The following is a 5,566-nucleotide window of genomic DNA, read 5'->3' as shown; positions in this document are numbered from 1 at the left end:
TTGCAAATACCTTTTTCCAACAACATAAATAGCTACTAAACACATGGACCTCTCCAGATGGAGTACACAAGAATTAAATTGACTGCATCTGTGGAAAGAGGCAATAGAGAAGTTCAATATCATCAGCCAGGAGCTGAGTGTGGAACAGACTCAATTGTTCATGTACAAGTTCAAGTTGAAGCTAAAGAAAATTAAAACAAGTCCATGATAGCCAAAATATGACCTTGATTTATAACCCCATCTGTTTAGAGGCCATCTGAAGACTATATTTGATGCATTGAACACCAATGGCCAAAGACCAGATGAATTGTGGGATGACATCAAGAACATCATACATGAAGAAAGTAAATGGTCATTAAAAAAAACAGAAAATGAAGAAAACACAAAAATAGATGTCACCAGAGACCCTGAGACTCACTATTAAATGGACAGTAGCTAAAGTGAATGGGAGAAATGATGAAATAAAACAACTGAGCAGAATATTTCAAACTATAACTCAAGAAGACAAAGTAAAATATTATAACGAAATATGTAAAGACTTGGAATTAGAAATCAAAAAGGGAAGAACATGTTCAGTATTTCTCAAGCTTAAATAACTGAACAGAAAAATTCAAGGATGAAGTTGCAATATTTAAGTATTCTATAGGCAAAATATTGAACAATGCAGGAAGCATCAAAAGAAGATGGAAATAATACACAGAGTCACTGTACCAAAAAGAATTGGTTGACATTCAACTATTTCAGTAGGAAGCATATGGCCAAGAACTGATGGTATTGGAGAAAGAAGTTCAAGCTGCACTGTAGGAATTGGTAGTAAATAAGTGTCCAAGAACTGATGGAATACCCATTGAGATGTTTCAACAAACAGATGCAGCATTGGAGGTAGTCACTCATTTATACCAAGAAATTTGTAGGATAGATACTGGGCCAAATGACAGGAAGAGATCTATATATGTAACCATTGCAAAGAATGGTGATCCAATGGAATGCAGGGAAATCATCTAACAATATCATTATTGTCACATGCAAGCAAAATTTTGCTGAAGATAATTCAAAAATGGTTCCAGCAGTATATTGATAAGGAACTGAGAGAAATTCAAGGCAAATTCAGAAGAGGACATGGAATGAGGAATATCATTGCTGATGTTAGCTAGATCTTGGCTGAAAGCCCTGAATACCAGAAAGATGTTTACCTGTATTTTATTGACTACACAAAGGCATTCTACTGTGTGGATCATGGCAAATTTTAGATAACGTTATGAAGAATGGAAATTCCAGAACTGTGTTTATGAGGAACCTATACAAAGACAAACAGGCAGTTGTTTAAACAGAACAAGGGGATAGTATATGGTTTCAAAATCAAGAAAGGTATGAATCAGGGCTGTATTCTTTCACTATACTTACTCAATCTGTATTTTGAACAGAAAATCTGAGAACCTGGACTGTATGAAGAAGAAAGCAATATCAGGATTGGAAGAAGACTAACTAACCACCTGCAATATGCAGATAACCCAACCTTGCTTGCTGAAAATGAAGATTACTTGAACTACTTAGTGATGAAGATTAAAGACTACAGTCTTCAGTATGAACTACATCTGAACATAGAGAAAAACAGATCCTCACAACTGAACCAATAAACAACATCATGATAGAGAAAAGATTGAAATTGTCTGTGATTTCAGTTTACTTAGATCCACAATCAATGCTTATGGAAGTTCTTGTTGTTGTTATGTGTTGTTGAGTTAGACCTGACTCATAGCGACCTCTCCTTGGGTTTCTGAGGTGATATCACTATGGAAGTAGATTGCCCAACCTTCCTTCTGAGGACTGGCTGGTGGGTTTGAACCACCAGCCTTCTAGTTAGCAATCAGAGCCCCTGCTCATGGAAGCAGCAGTCAAGAAATCCAGCAAAGTATTGCATTGTGTAAGTCTTCTGCAAAAGACCTCTTTAAAGTCTTAAAGAACAAAGTCACTTTGAAGACTAAGGTATGCCTCATCCAAGCCATGGTACATTCAGTCACCTCATATGCATCTAAAAGCTGGACAATGAATAAGCTTATAATTAGGAAATCTGAAAATGTGACCATCAGCTAGTGATTCTTTTAATTTAAGTATGGCTTTCTTACCATCTTCTGAAATTTGAATCAGGATCAGACACCTTCAAATGTTGATACAAAGGTTGGGCTAATAATGAAAAATTTGGTATTCATGTCCAGCAATAGCCACAAAATCATAAAAATCCTCTTAATTATTTTTTTGTAGTTGGGACAGGGAAGGTTAAAGTGTCTTTCTTCAGTCCAGATTCTATGGAGATCACTTCAGCTGAAATTATAAGCCCTTAAACTACCCCCAAGGAGCTCTGGTAGTGTAGTGCCTAAGACACTTGACTACTAACCAGAAGGCTGGTGGTTCAAACCCACCAGCCAGTCCTCGGAAGGTTGGGCAATCTGCTTCTGTAGTGATACTGCCTCGGAATCCCAAGGAGGGGTCGTTATGAGTCGGATCTGACTCCACAGCACATAACAACAACAACAAGCTACCCCCATTGTATTTCCAAAACTGTAAATCTTTACAGAAGTAGATCACCCCATCTTCTTTCAGTGGAGCAGCTGGTGGGTTTGAACCACTGACCTTCTGGTTAGCAGCCAAACACCTTATCCACTACACCACCAGAGCTCCTTCTTTATTTTTTTATTTTAAGAGCTTGTTACCATGTCCAACCCTAACCCAGTCTCTTCCCCTCTCTACTCTGTAACTTTCCCCCTGTGCCCGTCATATTTATGAACTCCTGTTTGTCCTGCATTTCCTCAGTTTGAATGTTGGTGCTCTGGTGTCCCGTGGTCTATTGCTCTAATGGATGTATTACCATAGAGTATGTGGGTGCATCGCCCTGGGTTGAGTAGTCTTCATGTATATCTTATTAACTATTGGGCTGACAGCCAGCCCTTGGGGATGCATTTTATTCCAGGCACAGAATGTATTCCAGGGTCATAGTATTGGGAGTCTCACCAGATTTCATCTGATCAGTAATTATGGTCATTATTGAGTTTTTGGAGTTTGTTCCACGTTTTTCCTCCCACTCTATTCAGGATTTCCAGATTTGATCCTTTCCTGGGTGGTTGGAATTGGTATCCAGGCATCATCTAGTTCTTCTGCTCTAAAGGGCCATCATGTCCTATGATTGATTGCTTCCAAATGCCCTCTTTTTTTGTTTTGTTTTGTTTTTTGCGATCTTCTTTGCTTCCAACACTAGGAGACCGTCAGCTGCATCTTAGATGGCTGCTTGAAAGCTTTTAAGACCCCGGTCACTACTTACCTATGTAGGATGCATAACAAGGCTTTTATGTATTTTGTTGTGCCAATTGAGTCTGGTGTCCCCCAGTACTATGGTCCTGAGATGGTAGATATTGGATCTCTCTTCCATAGTGTCTGGTTGTCTGTGAGGGATTACTCTGTGTCTGTCTTCTATTGTTTCTATAAGGACTGCAGGTATTTTGTATCACTGGTGTCTGTGCAAGATTAGCCTCAGCTGATTCTATCCTTGGTCTAGAATATACTCCTGTTCACTGACCCCCATCTGATCCTCTCAGGTGTTTATGTGTTTATCTGTAGCCTGGTGTTTGGTCTTAATGGCAATGTGGTATTGTGGACACATTGGTTGGTATTAGCATCTGTTGTCTATCTCTTATGTGCACAATTCAGTGTCCTCCCATTTCCTAATGTTATCACTGTGGTCACAGATCCTCCTTGTATATCCCTCCCCCTACCCACATCAGCGTGTGGGCCCCAACTAGCCTGAAATTAATCCCTCCCCTTACCTCCCCATCCCGGTAACTTACAAAGTGATTTCCCTTTCCCAAGCAAACCCTTCTTTGTCTTTTTACAGTAATGGCCTCATACAGTACTTGTCTTTCTGCAATTGACTTTTTTTACTCAGCATAATGTCCTCCAGGTTCATCCACACTGTAAGATGATTCGCGTATCCCTCATTGTTCTTTAATGTAGCATAGTGTTCCATTGTGTGCATATACCATAATTTGGTTATCCACTCATCCATTGATGGGCTAAATAGGTTGTTTCCATCTCTTTGCTATAGTGAATTGTGCTGCAATTAACATAGGTGTACACATGTTTGTTCATGTGCTATCTCTCACCTCCTTATGATATATTCCTAGTAATGGAATTGTTGGGTCAAATGGTACTTCTATTTTCAGTTTTTTAAGGAAACACCATGCCGTTTGCCACAATGGTTGTACCACTTTACAATCCCACCAGCAGTGCACAAGAGTTCCAATCTCTACAACCTCGCCAGCATTTGTTATTTTCTGACCTGGTGAACTTTGGTATTATTGCTGGGGTGAGATGATATCTCTTTGTTGTTTTGATTTGCATCTCTCTAATGATTAATGATCGTAAGCACTTTCTCCTGTGTTTGTTGGCTGCCTGTATATGTTCTTTGGGGAAGTGTCTTTCAAGTCTTTTGCCCATTTGTGAATTGGGTTATTTGTCTTTTTGGTGTTGAGGTGGTGAAGTTTTCTATAGATTTTAGAGATAAGTCCTTTATCAGATATGTCATAGGCAAATATTTTCTCCCAATCTGAAGGTTCTCTTTTTACTCTTTTGACAGTATTTCAACATGCATAAGAATTTAACTTTTAAAAGGTCCCAGTCACCCAGCTTTTCTTCTATCTCCTGCACATTCTGGGTTATGCTTGATAGTCTATTTATGCTGCAAATTAGGGCTTCCAGATTTGCCCATATTTTATCATTAATGAATTTTATAGTTTTGGATTTCACATTTAAGCTTTTGATCCAGCTTGAGTTTGTTTTTGTGTATGGGGTGAGGTATGGGTCTTGTTTCATTTTTCTACAGGTGGATATCCAGTTTTGCCAGCACCATTTGTTAAAGAGACTGTCTTTTCCCCATTTAATGGGTTTTGAACCTTTGTCAAAGATCAATTGTCCATAGATGGATGGGTCTATATCTGAATTTTCTATTCTGTTCCATTGTTCTATCGGTCTGTCATTGTACCAATACCATGCTGTTTTGACTACTGTGGCTGTGTAGTAGTTCTTAAGATCTGGGAGTGGGAGACCTCCCACTTTGTTTTGCTTCTAGAGAAGTGCTCTGCTTATTTGAAGTCTCTTTCCTTTCCATATGAAATTAGTAATTAGTGTTTCCATGTCCTCAAAAAATTTTGTTGAAGTCTGGATCGGGATTGTGTTAAATGTGCAGATTGTGTTAGGTAGTATTGACATTTTCACAATATTCAGTCTACCTATCCATGAACAAGGTAGGTTCTTCCATTTACATAGTGCCCTTGTTGTCTCTTATAGCAGGGTTTTTATAGTTTTCTTTGTATAGGTGTTTTATGTTTCTGGTGAGGTTTATTCCTAGATATTTTATCTTTTTTGTAGCTATAGTAAATGGTATTGTTTTCCTTATTTCTTTATCAGAGGACTCCTTGCTGGTGTAGAGAAATTCAACTGATTTTTGTATGTTGACCTTGTATCCTGCCACTTTGCTGAACCTCTCTATTAGTTCCAGTAGTTTTTTTTTTTTTTT

The sequence above is a fragment of the Orycteropus afer genome, unplaced genomic scaffold (genome assembly GCF_000298275.1).
Source record: "Orycteropus afer afer isolate SDZICR_OR568_19922 unplaced genomic scaffold, OryAfe1.0 scaffold00470, whole genome shotgun sequence".
Lineage (NCBI taxonomy): Eukaryota > Metazoa > Chordata > Mammalia > Tubulidentata > Orycteropodidae > Orycteropus > Orycteropus afer.
Note: the sequence above shows the minus strand (reverse complement) of the source record.